Raw genomic sequence first — 23,795 nt, 5'->3', positions numbered from 1 at the left:
GTGCTGGTGGGGACCATGGAGAGGAGGCCTGTAGCTGAGGACACACACACTGGGCAGCATCCCTGCCCATGAGAGGTTGACAGAAGAGGTGTGTATAATAAGGACTAAGGAATAAGTGAAACTTGCTGAGGTCATTGGTTTGTTGAAGAAAAAAAATGACAGGCTTGGGGTGATTAATTACTAACTCAAGGCAAAATGTGAAGCTAAAGGGGCCTCCCTGACAGTTTTAAGGGGATTCAAATCTCCTACAGCCAAGAAGAGAGAGAGGAACTTAATCTCAGAACTTAACTGTAAGAGTGCTGAGTTTCGAGAAGATGGACTTCTCCACCCTAGCAGACCCCCCACACAAAGGTCAGGGCCCAGTATGCAAAGCATGGACTTGAGACAGGATGAGGATATCTAGTGGCACATCTCTCAGGTCCCTAAACTTGCTAATGGGAGGCAGAGCAGCCCATTCCCTTTCCAGCAGATGGTGCCCTGCATGACGGCAGGCCCTGCAGCAGCTCAAACTAGGAGAGAGCCACACAAGACAGTGCCTCTCCCCTGAGAAAGTACCCACCTACCTTCTGGCCACCAACCCAAGCACTAGGATCCCATCCAGCACAGCCTATCAGGAAAGACACTGGGCCTGTGAAAGGAAGAAAGATATGACAGATCAAATAAGCTGCAGGACCACCCAGCATGCCCCCATGGGAGCCAGGGATATGCACAGGACTAAATTTTAGGGCGCTATAACAAAAGATAGAAAAGTTGGAGAAGGGAAAAAATACTAAGATAGGAAGGCTTCCTGTGATATGGGATTTAATGCTCCAGCAACACCTGAGAGAGCAGAGCTCCCACACATGGCTCCTGAAGGGAGTGGTGGTCCACGCTCAATGAAGTTAAAGTGCCAGAGTTGCCACAACAGACACTCTAGGCAGAGCACAAAGAATGTACCCGTTTGAGTGAATAGACTATGTAAGAAGGAAAATCACCAGGTGTCCATGTTCCCCAAGAGGGCTTGAGGATGCCCCATCCATTAGTGAGGAGTAATGAGTATCCCCAAAGGCCCTTAACAGCTCAGAGTTGGCTGTCCATGTAGGTCTAACAGAAGTAGGCTCCCTGGTAGCAGTGGAGAGACAAGCCCACTGAGACAGAGGGCAGGGCAGCACCTGATCTCAGAAGCCAGGTGTGCATGTGAACATAATGAGCAATAAGATCCAAGAGGCAGCTAGTGGCACCTGACTGGCAGAAAGCTATGGAGACAGTTAAAGAACATGGCATTCCTAGAGGCAAGAGAGATGGGCTAAGAACAAGGGTGTTGCTTACTTTATACAGTCAGAATGAATCATGGTTGAAAGATTAGAAGACTAAGGACAAAGACTCCACTGAAAAGTAAGCTCTAGGCCCTTGCCTAGCATCAGGTTTTAAGCCAGCTTTCAATCTGAAGCCTCTGACTGGAAAAAAATGAGTTCCCAGGAAGAAGGACGCAAGCACCACAGCAAAGACATTTAGTGACCTTCCTCAATCTTTCCCCAAAGGGCTCTATAGCCATTTACTTGGATAACCATGTGCTAGGGAAATAGGAATGCCCAGACCCTCAAAGATGGTTAGACATTGATTCTGGGAATGTGCCACCTTGCCCACTTTGTTAGAGCAGAGTGTGCAGGGACCAAGTACCAGCAGAGTTCTGGTCTGGCTCAGCTCACATTGTGTCCACAGAGCCATCAATTGTCCTGCTGGTCTTCAGCTCTGAGTATCAGTGCCCCAGGGCTGACTGCAGACCCCTGCCTTTGCTCTCCAAGCCTTCCCTGCTCCCATCCAGGCCCATCTATGTAAGCTGATTACCAAATATGTCTGCAGTCCTCACTCCAGACTGTTCTACATCCTCATTCGGCACCTCTTTACTTTTCCCAGGCATCTCAAAGGTATTATGTTCCAAACTCTTCCTTCTCCAACCCACGTCATGTGCAGTGAGCCACTGCCTATTCTGTGTACCTATCCCCAACTTCATCTGCCTTCTGAAACCAAACTTCTCTGGCCAGGACAGCTACAAATGCTCCCTGCTTACACACAGGCTCCTCTACCCACCCACCCACTGCAACCACAGAACTCATCTTAAAGCATAGATCAGACCTCATCCTTCCCTAGATCCCCATCCATGTAGAATGAAATCCAAAGGCAGGGTTTGGTCTTGAAAGTCTTGCCTGGCCCAAGCCTTGTCTGGCTCCCCAGCCCAGGGAGTTGTCAGCACTAAATAAAAATTCTGTGGGCTGTCCTTGACTCCCACATCCTGGACTGCCACCTCTCCTCTCTTCTTCCTTCTTCTCTTTCTCAAGAACAAAGACTTTGAAGGCCCATCTCTCTGTTTCTGAGGAAAGTCATTAGGGTGTGGACATGGATAGTCTTACCCACTGCTTTATAAAAGACACATGAAGAGAGCAACACTAGTCCAAGAAAAGATTTTCTGATAGCGTGATTTCTGGCAAAAAGGCTGGGCCATGAGGAAGAGCTATTGAGCAAAGAATTGCTTCCATATTTATTTCTATGGGCACCAAATCAATGTTTGTTGTAAATAAATAAATAAAAATTAATAAAAGCAACTTCACCATACACTCCTTCAACACCATGAGCATATCTCTAGCACCATGTTATTTAAAAATATCTTACATATTACCTTTTCTGCTCTCCTCTCTAAACTGTGAGCTTGCTGAGGGCAGGCATATGAAGTTATTCTCTGAATCTTTTACCTCTAGCTGGGCACAGAGCAAATGCCCAGAGAGTGATGAAGGCACAGAAGCAGCAGGCAGAATCTGGCCTCCTTAGGCCTCCTTTAACCCTGTGCACATGAGGAAAGCATGGGTCAAGATTGCAGCCCACATGTCTGCCTCCCACACGCCAGGCTGTCTGGCTTTGAGCTCTCCAGGGGCAAGCCTGCCAAGGCAAGCCCAGCTTCATGCCAACGCTGGCCCAGGTCCTGGCCCCAGAAAGTGCATAGTGCAGTCTGGCTGGCTGGGCTTCTACCAGGTGAATAAGGAATTACTCCCCTCCCTGAAGATTCATTTTGAAAATATATTTAGTAACTTCTAAACAAATTGTACCAATCCTCCCAGTTTTGTTTAGTTAAATTAATTTTATTTTAATATTTCCTTTAGCCATTTAATTTATTCTAAAATCTGGCACTGCAAAGTAATAAAACCTCTCAAATATTGACAGACAGTAAAGTAAATGTCACCCAGCTACAACCATCTGTTTTCCTCCAAATTCCTCAAGATGAAGAGTGTTCCATCATCATTTATTTATGGGCCTTCCTGGGCCTGTGGTATAGCTCTAAGCCTCCCCAACTCTGAATCAGGCTGAGAGGGAAAGAAGAAAAGGTTCTGGAATGAAAATGAGAAAATTTACACAGCAAAAAGAAATGGAGTAAGCTCCAGTGAAATGTGAAAGCTTGTTTACTGCTTACTCCATCAGCAGCTAATTGGTGTCCTTGGTACTGACCCTATTCTCATTTCTCACCCCCACTTCTCCCAGCCTTGCCTTGGGATGAGAGAGTGTCCTCCAGCCCCGCTTGCCTGGATAGGAGGGAGAGCAGCAGGCTGCACAACCGTCACTGGGAACTCACAGAGGCAGAACCTGGTCTGACAGCTCAGAGCCCCTCTCCTGCACCTCCTCCCAAACATCTTCTTTAGTATCTGGGGTGACAATGGAGCCCTGGCTCTGAGGGCAGCTCTCCATAAGCCAGGTGCCACATGGTGTGGAGGAAAGTCCTCAGGCATAACAGAGCCAGGTTCAAATCTTAGCCCCATCACTTGTGAACCGTGGGAGCTTAAACCTTCTTTTTCACTAGAGCCAAAGCACAGTATTCTCTGTGGGGCTGGGATATGGGCCGGCCCATAACAGGGGCCCAGGAGCCCCTGGCAACACTGGCCCCACTCTCCCGATGCCCATTGTCTCTAGAAAGAAAGGCCGTTGCCTGGGCCACTGCTCTCTGAGCCAGGGAACAGGTTAGACATCCCCAGGTGGGGGACCATAGAGGGAGACCACACAGCCCAAGGCACCTGCACACCTGCCTGTGAGTTTGAATGTACTAGTGTTTACATGGCACAATACTTACAATTTCTCTCCCTCCGGCATGCCAAGCCAAGGCAGCCACAAATATTCCCCTGCCCTCGTCCACCAGAAAGCCCCATCTGCTCAGTCTTCACTCTCTAATTGCTCTTGTGACTCCCTCCTCACTCCCACCCACTCTGGGCAGCATATCTGCAAGGTTATATATTCAATGCAAGACTCTACTGAAGAGGGAAGCGAGGATGCCATCCAGGAAGGCGTTTAGCCCTGAACTTCTGCTGGAGCCCAGAAGGGAACGGACGGCCAGGTCATTCACTGGTCCAGCCAGCAGGCATGTCAGCACCACAACTTGCTCCAGGGACATTAGACATCACCAGTTGCCCAGAGCCCTGTGAAGAGAGAGATCAACAAGTGAGAAGATGTGCCTGTGTGCTGTCAGCAATACAGGAGAGGTTCTAGAGAAGGTAGCACTGGAGTGGAATTCTGCAGTGTTCTAGGGGGAAGAAATGGTGTGAGTGAAGGGTCAGAGGAGGGAGCCGTACCCCCATTTAGGGAACCCCACACAGCTTGTCCACTGGAGCAAAAGGGGTGAGAAAACATGAACAAGGAAGGCCGAGACCTACGACTGGGAAGAAAGCACAGAATTTAGCCAGAGGGCAATACAGAGCCAAGGCAGGTTTTAGCCTGGGGGCATTAAAGGCTCCAGTGTGAAGCTCAGACACATCCCTAGGAAGAGTTGTGTGGAGTGTCAGAAGAGCCCAGTTGAGGATGAAATGCTGAAGATAGTGGGAAAAGAGCAGATGTGGGAAGGGCCTGAAAGAGTTCTTCAAACAAAAGCCTGCCCTGTGCTTTCCTTCCATCTATGTGCCACAGGGAGGGCCTCAAAGGAGGCAGTTGACATCAGCACCACACAAACTGGCAGGGAGTATTTGGGATGGGAGTGACCCCTCAGACTCAGGAGGGGACCTCAGTGGGTGTTGTCACAGGAGAATAAGCTCAAGTAAGGCCTCTGACATTTGGTGCAATTCCTAAAGAAATGCCACAAAACATACCTTGGTGACATTTCTTCCATTTTTAATCTACGCATTTGGGTCTTCAGTTATCTTAACAGGTTCTGCTGACATCATCCTGGAAATTAACAAAGCGACTCTCACAGCTCTAAAGGAAGAAAAGGAAGTTGTGTGTTCACAGTCAAAAGAGGAGTTCATAAATTTTCACAAAATTACTAGATGTGTGTAACTTATGGCTGAGTCTATGAGGAGCAAAGAGATGGCTGTGAGGAGACAACACGATGAGAGAGCAGCTGCACACTCAAAGGCTGTCAAGGACAACTGGGGTAGCCAGTGATAGCCCCTGGGCTCAGGAGCAGTGTTGGCCAAGATGGGCCAAGGCAGTGCTTCATTTACTTCTTATTCCAGGACGCCCGTGGACTTCACACACAGCAAATACCTGCATGATAGCCAGCCTCAGAATACTATACGGGCCCCAGGTGCCACCTAAGGGAGTCATGGCTGCTCCGCACACAAAGAGTCTCTGGCCCTTCCTGTCATGGCCCTTCCTGCTGCAGCAGAAATCTAAGTTGCCCAGAGACAGTGACGTCACCAAGGCTGGGCTGATGGCCGCGATGCAGGGCAGCCATGGATACTTGGATGACAAATACCACGTCAGCCACCCAGCACCCACCCCTATTGCACCATGTGTGTTCACTCAAGGAACATGCACAGGTCAAGAGCTCCTTCCTTGTGCAAGACAGCCCCTAAAAGAGAATCAACATTCAGTCTTGGTTCAGGAAGTGGGAATAGAGAAAAAGCTCTTCAGGTATCTCAGGACACATTCCTCAAAGATACTCTGAAACTTTTGTTGCCCATTTTTCAGCAAGGACACACCAAGGTCACACAGGTGGTGAGTGGTGGAGATAAGTTTCTAAGTCCATATCTGATAGCCTAATAACCTACATTCTCCACCGGCTGCTTCTGTCTACACCAGCATCCTGAACCTTTTTGGCACCAGGAACCAGTGCTCCTATGAGAATCTAACCTGATGATCTGAGGTGGAGCAGAGGCGGTGATTCTAGTGCTGGGAAGTGGCTGCAAAAACAGATGAAGCTTCTCACACTGGCCCCACTGCTCACCTCCTGCTGTGCAGCCTGGTTCCTAATAGGCCACAGACTGGTTGGAACTGGCCCGGGGTTTGGGGTCCCCCACTCTACACCAAATGACAATCAGGTGACAGTGCTTGATTGGGTATATATTTGCAAGTTCAATTCATAGTCATGCCTTATATGTTCTCTTGCATGCACCAGATATTTTACTTTAAAAGATAATAAAGAAAAGCTTTCAGAGCCAACCGAAAGCAGATCATTCCTCTCCTTGCACTCATGGGGACAGGCCTGAGGAGGAACCTCACCAGGGCATGGTGGAAAGTTTCTGGATGTCCCCTCTTGCCAGACTGTTAGCTTGTCTGTGGCCCCTGACTCATCTGGCTTTTGGGGTACTTTCTGGCACTAGTACTCTCAGCCCATCCCGGAGCCACCCCCAAAGATGGCCACAGCCGCTGCGGCGAAGGGGCCCATGGTTGCAGAAAGTGGGCACTACTGTGCCTGGGCTTCAAAATGAGGTACAGACTCTGCCACCATCAGGTAAGTCGGCCCCAAGGAGCTGTGATTTGCCAAAAGGCTGATTCCCTGTCAACATGTCCCCTAGAACCCTCTCACTAGCAGGATGAAAAGCCACCTTAGAGAGAGAAAAAAAGAACCCTGGGGGAAGTGACTCCTATGAAACAGGTATCCCACTGACTCACTCATCATGAGAGCTGCCCTACCAGAACAATCTAGGTCTAGCCTCCAAGTAGGGGTAGGAGGAGGGAAAGGAGAAGAGGACAGTGAGCTTGATCTAGAGCAGCTACCCAGTGACACAACAGTGTGGCCTGTCATGGGAGAGGGGTGGGTGGCAGGATCTGGCTATTGAGAAGACCTATGGGGAGATAGGTTCTTCATCATGTGGCAAGGTTAGCCTGGAGGTAGGGGTCATTGGAGAGCCATCCTGGAGGCCAGCCCAGCTGGCAGGCAGGCATGGTCCAAGACAAGAAGGCAGAGAAGTGAGATTAAACCCCAAGGAGGCCAGAGGAACCTTGAATGAGTATACCCATATTCAAGCCTGACCGTTGAACCTCAGACGAGCTGCTCAGCCTCTCTAAGGCTAGTTTCCTCATCCATCTGGTGGGACTGAGAATTCCCATCTAGTAGAAGTACTGGTGGGAGGAAGTAAGATCCACAGATGATATTGAGACGTATAGAGGATATGGCAACTTCTAGTTACTGAAAGACTTCTCTGATGGCCACCTAATCAAAAGCAGCACAATAGTCATTCCCATTTCATAGATGAGACAACTGAGGCCCAGAAAGAGAAGTAACGAGTGTAAACCCACAGGAGAAGAAAGCATGCCAGGCCCAGAAAGCAGGTCTCCCCCAGTTCCAAAGACACTGCCCTTTCTCTTACACCAGCCACTTCTTTAGCATAAGCCTCTTTACTCACCTCTTCCCCTGCAGAGATAAGAAGTGGAGTTATTTTCAATCTTCAAGTTTTCATTCCCTAAAATTCTGGGAAATTATTACAAAACTGCAGCTGCGGCAGATAGACCAGGGTGAGGTATGGCCTTGCTGAGAAGGTGGTGCCCATCCCCCTCAAATGTAAATTGGTACAGCCACTATGGAAAACAACATGGAGGTTTCTCAAAAAACTAAGAATGAATCTACCATATGATACACAATCCTTCTACTGGGTATTTACCCCAAAGACTTGAAAACCCATATCTAAAAAGATATTTGCACACTGATGTTCTTCATAGCAGCATTATTCACAGTGGCCAGGACCTGGAAGCAACCGAAGTGTCCTATGATAGATGACTGGATAAAGTAGCCGTGGTACATATATAAAATAGAATATTACTCAGCCATTAAGAAGAGATGAAATATTGCCATCTGCGACAACATGGATGGACCTCAATAATCATGCTAAGCAAAATAAGCCAGACAGAAAAAATTGAAAACCACATGATATCACTTATATGTGGGATGGACAATAGACTAGTGGTTACTAGAGGGGAGGAGGGGAGGTAGATGGGGTAAAAGGGGTCAACTATGTGGTGACAGAAAGAAATCTAACTGTGGGTGGTGAACACACAATGCAGTATATATATATGACTAACTGTTGAATTGTACACTTGAAACTCAATTGGATTTTTTTAACCAATGTCACCATAATAATTTTTTTATAATTAATTAATTAATTAAAAATGTTTATGGGTTGTCCCTCTCTGTCCCTTGACCTTCTCCACAAGGACAGCTGTGAGATACCTCCTGCCAGGCAGATCCTAGACTCGCTGTAGCCTCTGGCTACCTGTGACCTCACATGTCTCCTTCAGGGGGTCAATGACCAAATCTTCCACACTCCTTCTCCAGGACAGTTTCTGATGCTCCCTCAGGCTGTCAGGGGACTTAAATCACAAGTATGCCATGGCAGAGACAGCTGACAGGTGCGAAGTCCCCATCAATCTTTCCACAGGACAGTTCAGGCTCTGGCTAAGAGGGATTTATGGGATGAGGGGGACACGGGACAATGCCACCCTACCCAGGCCCCTCTGGCAGCCTTTTCCTATGATCAGGAAGGGCAGCTCAAGGGGAGCTCACTCCTGCAGGCGGAGTTGGTTTCCCCAATAGGCATCTCAGGCTGCTAAGCTTACCAATGGCTCCACTTGTTTTTCATTGTCTTCTGCATGCGTTCAAAGTATGCAAAAAGTGTGCATTATTTTTTAAATTAAGGGAGAAAAAAAACAATAAGGTTGTGTTTTGTTTTGTTTTGTTTTGTTTTGTTTTGTTTTGTTTTGTTTTGTTTTGTTTTGTTTTGAAGAGGGTTTTTCTCAAGTGCTAAGAACTACACAGGCGCCTTCCACCAGCCTGCAGGGAATAGGAACACTTGAAGAGAAGCCTGGGCATGTCTGATTTCCCAGGGAACCCTCATAAAAAGCCTTTCTTGTTCCAGGAACAATGCTGTGCTGGCAGCAGGCACAAATCAGCCCTAAAGAAACCCAAGCAGGATTCCAACCATAGCCTGGAAACGCAGCTGAGCTAACTGCCCCATTCAACCAGCCTCCAGCCACCAAAACCCAGCAGACACTTTGCGCCCTCTTCTTCTCTCTCCATAACCCCCACCTGAAACTCCAGACATTCTGGGCCTGGCTGCTGAGGTCTGGCCTAGGCAATTGTTCAGCATCTATGCCATTTTGGTCAGAAAAGTCTGGGTGGGTGCTTAGAGAAGGCCTTGATGATCTGGAAGGATACAAACGTTGGGGGCCCTCAATATTCCTCGTCTCTCTGCCTGCCTACCTATCCACCCACATGACCTTGGTAAGTTGCCTTACTTCTCTGTGCCTCAGTTTCCTGATCTCTACAGAAGGGTAACAATAACGCCCACTTTGTACAGTAGAGAAAAGGAGAAAAATGCTTAGGCAGGAGTTGCCTTGAGCACCCATGCATTCACAGTCATTACTATCAATGTTAATTTAATAATTTACCCTTAAGCAAACAAGTATCAAACGCCATCTGAGTCTCTGTGCTTGAATTCACTACTCCAATGAATACTTGATTCTTCATTGCCACTTTAAATTCTACCCACAATTTGGTGTGTCAAGACAGGAATTATCCTCACCATGTGACAGCTAACAAACATGATCAGCTCCTTACATTGTCATTGAGCCTCTGCAGGGCAGAGCACTAGGTTTGTGGAACACAAAGATGAGAAGCCCTTGCCCTGTTTTGAGCAACCTTATACTTTAACACAAGAAAAATGGGTTGTTTTTAAGTCACAAGTCACTTGTGTCTGGTTAATCAGAGCTGCCTGGAGCAGTGTATTGAAAAGGATTTTGAAGCTGCCTGTCAGTTCAGAATAGAAGTGCTGTGTGGTGGCTAAATGATGCCTACCATAGGCACAGGAGGGGCCTAAGTAGTGGGTTAGATACAGGCGGTAGTTTAAGGAGGAGCCAAAATTAGAACACAGGTCTCTTGTGCTCAATGTGGTGAGCACAGGCATAACACCATCAAAGTACTTGAAAATTAAGGAAAATTTTACAGCTTTCATTTTCTATTTTGATGAAAAGTCACCATTTGCTATGAACAGAATTGTATCCCTGTCCCAAATTCATGTGCTGAAGCCCTAATCCCCAATGTGACTATTTGAGCATAGGGCCTATAAAGAGGTGTTTACAGTTAAATGAGGTCATAAAAGTAGGGCCCTGATCTGATAGGACTGGTGTCCTTATAAGAAGAGACAGGGCTCAAGGAAGGAAATATGGCAATAGCCCAGCAGAATAAAAAGAGGGATGTGATGAGAATTAGGGAAAAGCAGTTGTCTCAATAGACTGGAAAGAGAACCTGAGCACCTGGCTGAAGAGGGTGCTGGGCCTTCTTAGAGCAGGAAAGCTCTCCCTGCTGTAAGCTCCCAGCAGGAGGGAAGGTAGATGAGCACACACTTCCCTGGCTCCTGGGTGCCAGGCTCTTCTCACAGTCTCCTCCAAAAAGATGCCTTCCAGCTGATCAGTCAGGACCTAGGCTGTCAGCTTCAGGGCTGGTCCCTCGCCCACCAGGCTCCAGATCTCTGTCTAGCCAGCCTATGAATAATACATGAAGCACCATTTTGAATATAAAGCATAGCATGTAAATACTATCTCTGAATTCTAAACACAGTCCTGCCTTTGAGGACAATTACCCATTTCAAAGTATTCTCCCATCCATTGTTTGCCTTTTCAACAGCCCTGTTGAAGTGGTTTGGGGATGATGCCATTTTATTCATTTGGCAGGTGAGAAAATTGAATCTCCAAATATTAGTATATTAGTCAGGGTAATTAATGCTGGCTGCTATAACAACTAAAAAATTTGGTTTAACACAATACAAGTGTATTTCTCATTCATGCAAACCCATTACAGGTGCTCTGGTCTGTGGCTCTCCTGGGAGTTCAGGGATTCCAGCTCCTGCTATTTTGTAAGAGCACTGTCTGTGAGGGTCTTTGGGGTCCTCCTCTGGACCCTTGAATTCTGCTGGTCAATGAGTAAAAGTGTGGAGAACACACAAGATGAGGCTCTGCCAGGCCTGAAGGTTGGTATACCTTACCTTTCTGTCCATGTTCCATTGGCCAAAACACAGTCACCTGACCTCAACTTTATGCAAGGGATGCTAGGAAATGTAGCTCAATGTGCCCACGAAGAGGTACTGGAACTGGGAGCATCTGGCCAGTTCACATATGCTCCAGGTTAGATGTCCAGGTTCTGGCTCCCTGAACCGTACTACCCACCCTCCCATTGGATTTCCCCACACATGTCCTCTCTGAGCCTACTCCTGGGACAGGGACTGAATTAAGACTTCAAACTGAAACCCCTACATGTATCTTTAGTTATAAGATGTTTGATTAATTAAATACCAGAGAAGTGTAAAGGGACAGGAAGACATTATATTCACCTAAGAGGAAATTGCAAGGAGGGAGATTAAAACCACATTTGAATTACAGAAAAAATAATTGGCAAAGTTCCTGGAATCCAATACATTCCTGTAATGAGTTGCTACCCGGGTGGAATTCTCTCCCCAAATGCAAAGCAATACTCGTGTCAGATTCCAGGAGACCCAACTTAATTACAATCTAGTTAGATATTAAAGTTGTAGCTACTCAAGTGCAGCAACAGTTGCCTAATTACCAGGTCTCAGGGGGGAGTCTACAATCAGTTTTTAAAGGAATATCTCTTCCATGTAGCACCTTTCCACAAGGGCCCCTGGAATCTTTCCAAACATTAACATCCCTTTAGGAAGTCTCAGGCATGTTGACAAAATTTGGAGTCTCTATCAGTAGAAAAGGTCTGACTCGGACACTGAACCACAGAACTGTGGGGACATTGTTTCAAGGTCCAAACTACAAAAAAGGAGAAGCAAAGTGGTATTGCCAAGGGTGGAGGGGAGTGTTCCAGGAGGTGTGTGGTAGGAGTCAGGAGACCTGGAATCCTGTCCTAGTTCTGGTCGGCTTTGAATTCCGAAACACTCGTGTTCATGCAAAGAAGTGCCTCACCATGAGTCAGTGGGAGGTTCCTGGGTCAGGATGTCTGCACAGCTAAGCTAGGACATCAGGATGCAGGAAAGTGGGTCGGAAGGCCTGAACATGGCCCCCAGTGCCTTTGCGCAACTGAGAAGTACTTGATAGAAGGAGAGCCTAGAGTGTGGGGGCAGGAGGTGGATATACTGCCAGGCAGGGAAGAAGGGGGTGGGATCCCCTTTAGCTCTGAAGGGAGAAGACACCTGAACAATGACAACTGGGGACAGAATGCTGCAGAGAGAGGGAAAAGCATCCACAAAGAGCACCTGAAACAGCCTGGCCACTTTGAGTGAAGCACATGCTTCAGGGTGGAGATGCAGCTGGCAGGTGATCGACAGTGGTGCAAGACAGGGAGAGGCTGTCACTAGAGCCTCAGGACCTCACAGCTGAGCACAAGAGTCTGGGCTTCCCCTTAAATAGGAGGCATTCTCAGGACCATCCCATCCTTCACAGTATTTCCCAATACGGACAGAATCTTTCAAGCCGTGGAGAGGAGCTATACTTGCTGCATCTTCACTTGCCCATGACAACTTCTAATACAGTGCCCAGAACTGGCTGCCAAAAATTCTCCAAATTCATCACCTTCACTGCAGGCCAGAAATTACACCTTTAGCTCCCACCAGCTCCTCTCCTATAAAGGGAAAACAGGAAAGTCTCAGCCACTTGCCTTAGCCAACCAGTGAACAGTCTCCCACCTAAGTCTGACCTCTCTCTCCCAGCCTCTCTAAACATCTGTGCCTTCTTGCAAGCCCACACATTCTTCTTCTGTAGCCTTCCCCAGGAAAGATTTGCCTTCTTCTTATAACCCTTGCCTGTCCCACACAGGGCCTCATCCATCTGTCTCGCTGATGACATTAGAGAAATGTGGGTATGTCCCCAATACTGCACAGCCTGGGATGATGCCCACAGTTGTTGGGTAGATCACATGAATAACCTAGCAAATAGGTGGAGAGCAGGGAGCTTAATAAAATACCTACCTCCTGATGCAAAGATCTTTTCACCAAAATCTGTTTTCTTCCTTCCTTCACTCTTTATTCCAATGATTTTTAGCTGCTATCGGTATGACCTATGGTTTGTTTGCAGCTATAGGGAAGGCAAAGGAAGAGAATATCCAGAAAGGAAATGGCCTTCATTTCCTCTGGGATGAAAAGACACGTGGGGTACCATGGGTTCAGGCTACTTTTTATAGCAAAACCATTTATGTTATCTACTGCTATGTAACAAATTACCCCAAAATTAGCAACTTAACACATATTTATTATCTCACCATTTCTGTGGGTCAGATTCTGGACTTGGCTTGACTGAGGGCCTCTGGCAAGGGTCTCTCATGAAGATGTAGTCAAGCTATCAGCAGGCTGTGTGGTCTCATCTGATGGCTTGACTGGAAACTCTACTTTCACAATCTCTCACACGGTTTTGACAGGCCATGGTCCCTTACCGTGTAGGCTGCTCCACAGAGCTGCTTCCTGACATTACAGTTGGTGTTCCCCTCCAGGATGAGTGATCCAACAGAGAGCAAGGGCATCCAAGATGGAAACCACAGTTTTTTTGTAATCTGATCTTAGAAGTGACATCCCACCACTTCAGCCATTAGTATGTTCATTAGAAGTGCATAAGTCCAACCTACATTCAAGAGGAGGAGATTACACAAGGGCACAATCCCAGGAAGAAGGGAGTCTTGGGCCATCTCAGAGGCTGCTTACCATATTTTTGTTTTTATAGCAGATCTCATTTTCCAATACTGTCCATAACATGCTCTTCTGGAACCATATGCTCTTCTAGAACCATGTGCTCCTCTAGAATCATATGCTTTTCTAGAACTCTGCTTCTCTATAATTTTGCCACCCACCCATCAAAAGGTGGAGCCAATGTTCCCAATCCTTGTACCTGGGTAAGACTTTGTGAAGGTTTTAATCCATATTGAGGGGCATAAGTTATGCCTTGTGACTTTAAAGGCTTTCAATTTGTTTTCTGGAGACACTCACTTTTGGAACTCAGCTGCCCTGCTTTAAAGAAGCCCAAGCATCCCACAGAAAGGAGCTGAGACCTCAGGCCCAAAGCCCAAGCTAATCCTCTAGCTGACAGCCAGCACTAACATGCCATGTGAGCATGCCATCTTGGAAGGGACTCCTCAGGTGATGCCACGAGCAGCCCAAATTGAAGATTCACAAGAAAGAAAAATTGTTATTCTTTAACTACTAAATCTTGGGGTGACTTCTTACCCAGCGATAGATAATCAATTCAATTTCCAAAAGTCCCTTCCCAGTTGAGGGGTGAGCCTGAGGGACCCCCAGGCCAGCATTGGCAGGAAGAACCCATGAAACCATCCAGGTGGGAGTGACTGTGACTCTAGCACAGACAAGAGAGTCTGTTGGAGTAGGGGATGAGATTTCACCTGGGGTCTAGGAATCCTGAGAAGTGTGAGTCTGTTGTAGAGAGGGTCACTCAAACAGCAGTCTGAAGACCAGTGGAGGGCCATGATGGGCAGGCCTAACACTCTGCAGGGAACTCATAACAGCTCCCCTGGGTATATATGCCTGGCTAGAGTAAGTAGGACCTGACTTGAAATGCACATCCAATTTCAGCTGCAGGGGAAAGAATGTCAGAGTTCTTGCTGCCCAGGGACAGCTGCCACAGACGGCAGCCACATTCAAGTGGTGACTGGGCCACAGAGACTCCAGCTCTCAGGCTGGCCTGAAGAGAAGAGGAGGAAGCTGGAATGGCATTCCAGCCTGGGTGCCATCCTGGCCAGGCATAGAAAAATGGAGCACAGAGAATTTTCCAGGTGCCACAGATCCCAAGCCCTCTTCATCTAAATGTCAGTAACTGCCTTCCTGTAGGTGGGCAAGAAAGCCAAGGTCACAGTTCAGGAAAACCCTCTCACAAAAGAACTTCTTGTAACCACATGCAGATGTTCGTAGTCTTAACTCCAGACTCTCTCACTGCCCATCTCAACAATGTACGTATCCTAAAGAGACTTTGAACATGGAAATGGCAAGTCTTGCAAGGAAAATGCAGGATGTGAGAAAGTCAAAGAAAGGTGGTGGAGAGCTGCATCCCTACACCCTTGGAAAGAGGGATCAGCGGGCCAGGGGGAGGGGCAGGGACAGGTGACTAGCTGAAGAGGAAGAACCCCTACCCCATAGCAAGAAGGAGGGCAGTGGGCTACCAACTGGGCACCGAGGCTCCCAGGGTTCTCAGGAAACATGATGAATCAGCAGTTTTCTTTTCAAAAGTGACCCTTTCTATGATCATATCACAAGTACCAGATGTCCAGCTTTCTCAGTAGCATCATGTACACACACACACATTCATCATCATCATCATCATCATCATCATCATCATCATCATCATCTTTGCATAGGAGTAATCATAACCAAAATTTAAGAATAAAGTAAGATTGAGCTTTTTAAAAAATGTTTACATTTAACATTTTAATATGATGTCCCAAGCAAATAGTTCCCTATGATATTTTGGTCCCTAAATTAAGTGATATCATTTTTTGTGGCCTTTTTTCAGTACCATGTGCTCTGGAGCACAGTCCCCCTGGTAGGAGCACTGCCCTCACTACCGCCCCCTGGTGAGAGGACGAGTAAGGCCTGGCAGGGCCCAGCAAATTTCTTCTGGCAACTCCTAGAGCCATGAGGTAGGACTAAAAGGAGCCCGGAGCCAACAGTTCTACACAGATCCTGGCTTCCAGGCAGAACCAGGCCAGAAAGGAAGCAGACATGCTTGGAATTCCAAAAATGCATCCCTTTCTCAGGCCTCTGCTTGCTTCCCCAGGCCTCCTAGGACTCAGAGAGTGGGGCTGGGAAAGCAAACCTGACCCCCACCCCTCTAAAAGACAGGGAGAAACTCGTGCCCCACCCCAGCCTATCCTGGGATTTCCTCTGCATACCCCCAAAGCTGCCTGTGTGCCAGTGGACCAGCTCTAAGGAGGAATACTAGACCCCATCTCTCCTGATAATGCAGCCTTCAGTGACCCACCCTAGGGCTATGATCTTTAGTCCCCTTTCCTCTCACCTCCAACTCCATCCCCCAGACACAAGGGGACAGGAGCGAATCTTAGTCAGTCCCCCTCCCACTGATACCTGGTAAACTCTTATTTTTTCTTAAGAGTTCTGAATGTATCTTATCCAGAAAGAAGGCCCTTCATGACATTGGTCACAAGAAGTCACAGGCTGGTAGAAAGAGGGGGCTCACCCAACAAAACACATATGTCCATAATGAACTCCAAGAAATTGGTCTGGCATTGAGGGTTGGGAAGAACCTACCACTAAGAAAAGATTATGTATCTGAGACCCAGCTGGACTACCTCCAGCAGGCAAGTATGTGCCCACGATAGCAGACAGCAAACAATAGACAAGACATGGCGGACAGAACACAAAAGATAGAATACAGCAGACAGAGGACAGCAGAGGACAGGGGACAGCAGACAGGACACAACAGACAAGACATAGCAGAGAGCACACAGCAGACAGAACATGACAAACGGAGGAAGTGGACAAGGAAGAGCAGACGGGACATGGAAGACAGTACACAGCAGACAAGGGAAAAAAGACAGGAAATGGCAGGCAGTAGACGGCAGACAGGACACAGCAGATGGAACACAGCAGAAAGGGACAGCATACGAGGAACAGCAGACAGGGAAATCAGACAGGGACAGGAGGCACGATGCAGCATAGAGGGGACAGCAGACAAGACACAGCAGATAAGGGACAGAAGACAGGAGACAACAGACAGGACATGGGAAATAGGACACAGTGAGACAGGATGTGGGAAATAGGACACAATGAAACCAAGGATCCTTATGACTAGGCAAATTTAGTTTTAAATCTTAGCTGTAGAAATCCTCTCCTTCTCCCCCTTCCCATCCCTCTCCCTCTCTCTCAAGCCCCTCTGCCCCTCAGAGACCTAGCCTCTCCCCTGGGTAATCAGTAACCCCAGAGGTAACAGAAGACAGTAGCCCAGACCTAACTAATGGTCACAGAGTCATGACTTTTGGCAGGTTAAAGAAAACAGCTTGACCTAGGATACGTTTCACCACTTGCGCCCTGAGGTAGAATGACCCCCTGGCTACCTTCCCATGAGACCAGACAGAGGGAGTCTGAAAAATACCTCAGAACTGCCCTCAATATCAAAACAAACAAAAAAAAGATTCATTACCTCACCTCCAACTGTTGTAGCCGCCAGCCCCCAATAGACACACGGACCACCAGAAACCAATGAGTTATAGGAAGCACACTCTTTATTCAGCCAGCTGGGTCTGCCAGGGATATGCAGACCCCAAATTAAGCAGCCCCGAAATGTAGAGGTACAGAGTTTTTAAGCCCTAAATCCCATTCCTCATTCTGTCTGAACACAAAAGTCTATTTTTCTTCTATTTACTAACTGTCAACCCACAAGTCGGTTGTGCAAGCGGGAGTACAGAAGCAGAAAGCTTATTGTTAGAATGTTATGTTCCCATGGGTGACAACCTATGTTCCCATGGGCGATAGCCAAGCAGTAATTTTCCAGCCAGCACACAACCAATCAGCTCCTAGTGAGATAGGACATCACTTGTAAAATTCTTAATCTTTTAGCAGGAAATGAAATGGGACATCTCTTCCCTCCTTTCTTTGGAAAAAGGCTCCCTTCCTCAAATCCTGATAATTGTCCTGGCACTCAGATCCTCTGGCTATTGATAAGGGTGATCAGCCCATTGTTAAGCAGAAACTGTGTTAAACCAGGCAGGGCTCTTAAGAGCCTGTTGGGTGGAGAGGACTTTAAGCCAAAGGTCTTTCTTTTTACTCTTTTAGAAGTATATTAACCAAGCCTGTTTCCCTTTACTCACTTAATAGGCAAATCACTAATAGAAATTAATAGATGTATAATTTAAATAAAGAGTTTGTATTTTCTTTTCCTTGTCTAGGGACTGAGGTGGCACTTCAGCAGGAAACTCAAGACCCCACCCTGACCAAGGCACAAAGGGAAAGAACTCCATGAAACCCCTGTAGACAGACAGGGACTACGGCCATTCTCAGCAGGAAGCAGAGACGGAAGAAGAGACATTCCGTCCCTCAACATCCACACTAATAATAAAGGGGTTCATGGCTCTTAGAAAAGAGCTAGGCAGGAAAGTTAGTTAGGGAGTTTCACGTCTGCCTGCAAAGACACTGAGGTCATCCTATTTTAGAAGGGATCTGCCCTAATCCGCCCACAATTAAGCAAGCCAGAAGGCATTTTTTTTAACTCACACAAAGAAACCAGTAGGCAGAGATTTAGGTACCAGTTTAAGCCAGTCGCTCGCACATGCCCATTGAAGACCCCAATGACCTTCAACTCACCTGAGTTTCATTATACCATCATTATGATATGATGCATATGGCCGGAATTTCATTAATATCATTATAACAGATGGAATTCTGGGAACAAACATGCACGGAAAGCAAAATGATGAATCACTGAGTCTTGTCAATCTTAGTTGTCAATCAAGGAAGCCCATTCCTCTAAGAAAAGTAACCACCCACAGCAAAAAGGGATAAACACCCCGAAGTGTTTGTTACCAGACCTTTCGAGCCACACTTCTCTTGCTCAAGGCCTGCTTCCACATCTGGAAGTGTACTTTCCTTTCTAATAAAACTTTTCTTTTCTACTGTATTTCGGTGACTTGCTCAATTCTTTGTTCGAGACATCAAAAATCTGGACAACGCACCAGGAGAGGACCCCACTCTCCAGTAACACCAGTATAACCCCTAAACCCCTAACCCACAGTGTCTTGTGATTTTGCCCTATATAATCTGTTACCTACACACCATCAAGGAGCCAGGTCTCAAGAGCACGAGCTTACCTTTGTCTCCAAGCTTGGTGCCATTTCCTTAAATAAACCTCTACTTTCTTTGCTGCAAATTCCTGTCCATGTATCCTGGCTTTGATTCATGCAGGCAAAATGAACCCCTTAAGTTCAGTAACAACAACAGACAGGACACAGCAGACAAGGACAGCAGATGGGATGACAGATGGGACAGCAGAAAAGACACAGCAGACAGGGGCAGCAAATAGGACATAGCAGAAAGGGACAGCAGACATGGGACAGAGTGTACACAACAAACAAGGGACAGAAAACAGGGAACGACAGACAGAAAACAGCATATAAGACAGCAGATAAAACAAGGGACAGAAAACAGGGAACGACAGACAGAAAACAGCATATAAGACAGCAGATAAAACGAGGGACAGAAAACAGGGAACAACAGACAGAAAACAGCAGATAAGACACAGAGCACAAGGACAACAGACAGTAGACAGGACATGGTAGATAGGGGAAAGCATATAAAACATGGTAGACAGGGACAACACATTAGACAACAGTCATCTTTCTGGCACTTCTGCTGTTGGAAACCCTCCAGCACTCTTCGTCTATGCTGGGAAGTGGGAGGAGAAAAACGCATGCATTGAACTCACCTCCAAGTTTGATGGCAGCGGTTCTAACACAAAATGGTTTTATTTTTCCTCCTGTCACTACTCTCAGCCTATGTGACAAATCTCTTTGGGCATGTCCCAGTATTAAAAAATCTAGTCATACTGAATAGTGTCCCTGTAATGTAGAGAGGAGGCGAGAGAATTAAAATGTTAACCAAGATACATTCAGAGACTGCAATACACTGATCAGCTCTGCAGCCAGGCAAAGAGGACACTTTCAGAACAAAGGGAGATTTCTGCTGGGATTACTAACAACCCATTACCCTACCTGTGAAGGGGAAACAAGAATCATGAGTCATTCCCTATAACTAAACCTATGGATTAAAGGCTGGGAACTGCCAGCAGGCCTTTCACTCTAGGTATTCTTGCCTTTTCACGCTACATACACTTCTCCTTCTTCACTATATGTCCATATCAAAGGAAATGGGTTAACAAAGTCTATTAAACTATAACTCACAGGAACTAAAGAATGATATATAAACTGAATTCCCCAAATACTCAGAGTCCCTCCCAGTGCATTTACTCTTTCTCTCCCACTGAGCTCGCTCTATTGTCACTGTCCCTCTCACTGTCACTCTCTCTGTCTCTCTCATGGTCCCTCTCACTGTCTTTCTCTTGGTATTCTGCACTCTGTCCCTCTCAGTGCTTTTACTGTCTCTCTCACTGTCTCCTTACTCTCTGTCTCTGAGAGGAGACCACACTCTGTCTGTGGAGTGTTATCTCTTTTCTAATAAACTTTTTTTTTTACTAACTTTGGCGTGTGTGTTGAATTTTTTCTACACTCTCCACCAAAGACCCTCTTCTCTCATTGCAAGTCTTGTCTCCCCACACCAACTCTGAGAAATTTGCCTTGTCCTGTATCAATGCATCTAGTCTCATTAAAATTCATTCTCCTGTCTATGGCCATGCCACCCTGAACACGCCCAATCCCATCTGATCTCGGAAGCTAAGCAGAGTCGGGCCTGGTTAGTACTTGGATGGGAGACCACCTAGGAAGACCAGGTGCTGTAGGCGTAAAAAATAAAAAATAAAAAATAAATAAGAGATTGTAAGCTGACAAATTCCTTGCAATCTGTGAGGTCAACCAAAGTTTGCCTCACTTAAAAAAAAATTTTCATTCTCCTGTCCATGCTCCACTCACATGGCAGGGAGATGGTAGGCTAAGGGAGAAGACCTTCTCATCAGACATGTCCACACCTCTGCAGAAGTGCCAGACAAATTTCCTTCCACAGCATAGGGGCACTCTTCAGGAGGGTGGTCCCAGGGGACTCTCTCCACTCTTGTCTGTGCCATCTACTCTTTCAGTCTCCCATCAGAGCCCAGCACTCTTATGGGAGTCCACAGCACACTCAAGGCCACTGATGGCTAATGAAATGTGTACTGTGTATTTTACGTTGTACAAATTTCTCAATTTAAAATTGTGATAGTGAACATAGATAAATATAACCATGGTGTGCTGGTAAATGTAAACAACCAGGTCTCCATCAATAAAGTTGTGATATGTAGTATTTTCCAATTTCTATTGTGTAAATATTCTCATCATGGCCAATTTTAGGCTGCCAAAGTCATGTCATAGACACAGAGGCGGCAAATAGGTGCACAATCAGCCGGTGAGAGGCAGCCCAGCTCAGCACACCACTAGAGAAAGCACACATAAAAAGGTCTTCAGTCACTTTTAAGAGTGTAAAAGAGTCCTGAGATCAAAAAGTTTGAGGACCACTACTCTACATTGCACCTGATCAAAACATGTACGAAGGACTGCAGGCACCATCGGGACGGGAGAGGCAGAGGACTTCGTCCCCACCTTCTGAAAGCTCCAACCTAACTGAGGAGTCCCTGGTGGAAGACTCTAGCAACTGAAGAGTCAATTCCATCAGGAAGTGTGGCAGGAGGGCTGAGAAAGGGGATGGAGACTAGGTATCCTACAGCTAGAGGCGAGTACAGTGGGGAGAGCTTAGGTTCTGTTATCAGGTGAACCTGGTTTCTACTGAAATCAGCTATAACCAGTTCCTTAGCACTGCTTTCTGGACTGCTTTGAGCCACATTCCTCACCAAGGACCCCAGAGGCACACTGCTGATGGCATGCTGAACTAGGACACAAATGGAGCAGCAAGAAGACTGATGGTTTTGATGCAAGACAGGGCAAATTTCCCTGAGTCGGGGGAAACCAAGCCCTGCACCAAGAGAAGAAGAGGGTCCTTTGGCATAAAGTGTAGAAAGAATTCAACACACACCAAAGCTAGTGTCAAAAAGAAAGTTTATTAGAAAAGGGGTAACACTCCACAGAGTGTGGTCTCCTCTCAGAGGCAAAGAATGAGAGGGACAGTGAGAGGGAACCTGAGTATTTGGGCAATTCAGTTTATATATCATTCTTTAGTTCCTGTGAGTTATAGTTTAATAGACTTCGTTAACCCATTTCCTTTGATATGGACATATAGTGAAGAAGGAGAAGGGTATGTAGCGTGAAAAGGTAAGAACACCTAGAGTGAAAGGTCTGCTGGCAGTTCCCAGCCTTTAATCCATAGGTTCCCCATGGTTTTAGCCATAGGAAATGACTCTTGGTTCCTGTTTCCCCTTCACAGTTGTGGAGAATGGGTTATTAGTAATCCTAGCAGAAATCTTTCTTAGTTCTGCAGGTGTCCTAGCCTGGCTACAGGGCTGATCAGAGTATTGCAGTCTCTGAATGTGGCTTGATTAACATTTTCAACCCTCTCGCCTCCTCCCTACATTAATTTGAAGAGTGATTTACAGGGAAAAAGACCTTTCTGGAAGGCAGCCAAACAGATTACCCAGGAGTTTATGCACCACCCCTTAAACTCACCCATAACAATAGTGGAGCTACGGAGTTCAAGGCCTAATGGGCTCCATGATCATCCTGATCTTGCCAGTTCCCACCAGGTTTTTTCCCAGCATTTCCACCAGCCCAGATCTGATCTAGGAGCTGGGAGCCCCAAGAAGAATAATGCTGCTATGCCCTTGAGCAGATGGAGAGACAGACAGGGAAACTCAGAAGGCCTGGAGGAGCCACAAGGTGCTGACAGCAGCAAAACCCAAAGAGGGCATTGGCCAGTCCATTGGTCACGGTGGTCTGAGGGGGATCTTTCATGGAAGAAACATGTGCCAGGCTATGAAAGTACAGCAAGGACGCCTCACATCCATGAAAAAGAACAAATGTCCTTAGGAGAGGAAATAGCAATGGCAAAGGTATAAAACAGCCTTGGAACTATAAAGCAGGACCTCTGAGTTTCCAGAGGCTAGAAAAGTACTAGGATTGTGGCAGCCTGACCCTGCCTGACCATTTCCTGCTCAAATGAGTTAGTTTCTGACTTCACCACCCCACTTCCCCAGGACTCTCTGGCTGACGCTGACGGGGCAGTCCAAAGACCTGCTTAACTGATTAAACCGGTTTCCTTATAGTTTGGCAGCCAATCAATATTCTCCTTATGTTCTCCTTCCTTATATGGAATATCTATAGTTGTGTAGGAATGCAGAAGTACAAGACTGTATAAAACTGCCCGTTATGTTGCAATTGGGGCTCAGCCTTTGGATAAGAATCTGCTGAGCCTGTGCCGGCCTCATATAACGCTGCTTCCTGCTTATAGCCTCAGTGTCCTGGCTCTCCTTTCAAGAAGTCCTCAACAGGATGAAACCATGGTCCTTATGCCCTGAGGGGCATTCTGTGTAGAAAACAATGGCTGCTAAGTGTAAATTCCTTCTGATCACCTAGCTAGAAACTCCAAACTGCAGAGGTTTTCTATCTCTCACATGCTCTGCCCAGAAAGTTCTTTCACACCCCACTTCTAGGGTAGGGGTGACCAGGCTGCTCCACTTCCCTCTCCCTGTCCTGGGACACATCCTGCACAGTCTCTCCTGTGGGTGCTAGGATGAAAGAAGGGAAGCTTAGAACTGTTGATGACCATCTTCCTCCCTACAAAGAAGACATGAGACCAACACAAAGGAGAAAGCAAAATCAAGGGCTAGAGTGAACACAGGCCCCATCTCTGGAGTTCATCTTACCTCCAAGTCCTGGGTGTCCCAGGTGAATAACAATAAATGCCCTTTTTGCCCAAGCAGGATGACTCAGGTTTGGTTTCAGTTTACATTTTTATTTGCAGGAGCATAGTCAGCAATGGGGAAATGAGGAAACAGATCATTAA

The 23,795-nt window shown here is 46.7% G+C and overlaps 1 long non-coding RNA gene and 1 other non-coding gene across 6 annotated transcripts; one reads left to right on the top strand and one right to left on the bottom strand.

Annotated features, from left to right (window-relative positions):
* Positions 1 to 2,720: 2,720 nt before the first annotated feature.
* On the bottom strand, positions 2,721 to 23,746 carry LOC105308662. 5 transcript variants are annotated; one of them, XR_002778089.1, is made up of 8 exons: positions 19,007 to 19,207; positions 18,504 to 18,581; positions 13,445 to 13,800; positions 13,155 to 13,260; positions 12,760 to 12,808; positions 10,483 to 10,710; positions 5,100 to 5,205; positions 2,721 to 4,436 (listed from the first exon to the last, which is right to left on the bottom strand). It is a non-coding gene; the product is annotated as an uncharacterized LOC105308662 (long non-coding RNA). The 5 variants fall into 5 exon arrangements; XR_002778091.1 differs by lacking the exons at positions 18,504 to 18,581; positions 19,007 to 19,207 and adding an exon at positions 23,656 to 23,746; XR_002778090.1 differs by lacking the exon at positions 18,504 to 18,581.
* Positions 20,534 to 20,652, top strand: LOC111733660. The gene has a single exon (XR_002778093.1). It is a non-coding gene; the product is annotated as a 5S ribosomal RNA (ribosomal RNA).
* Positions 23,747 to 23,795: the final 49 nt, after the last annotated feature.

The sequence above is a fragment of the Pteropus vampyrus genome, unplaced genomic scaffold (assembly GCF_000151845.1).
Source record: "Pteropus vampyrus isolate Shadow unplaced genomic scaffold, Pvam_2.0 Scaffold607, whole genome shotgun sequence".
Lineage (NCBI taxonomy): Eukaryota > Metazoa > Chordata > Mammalia > Chiroptera > Pteropodidae > Pteropus > Pteropus vampyrus.
This window is presented reverse-complemented; position numbering and strand designations above follow the sequence as displayed.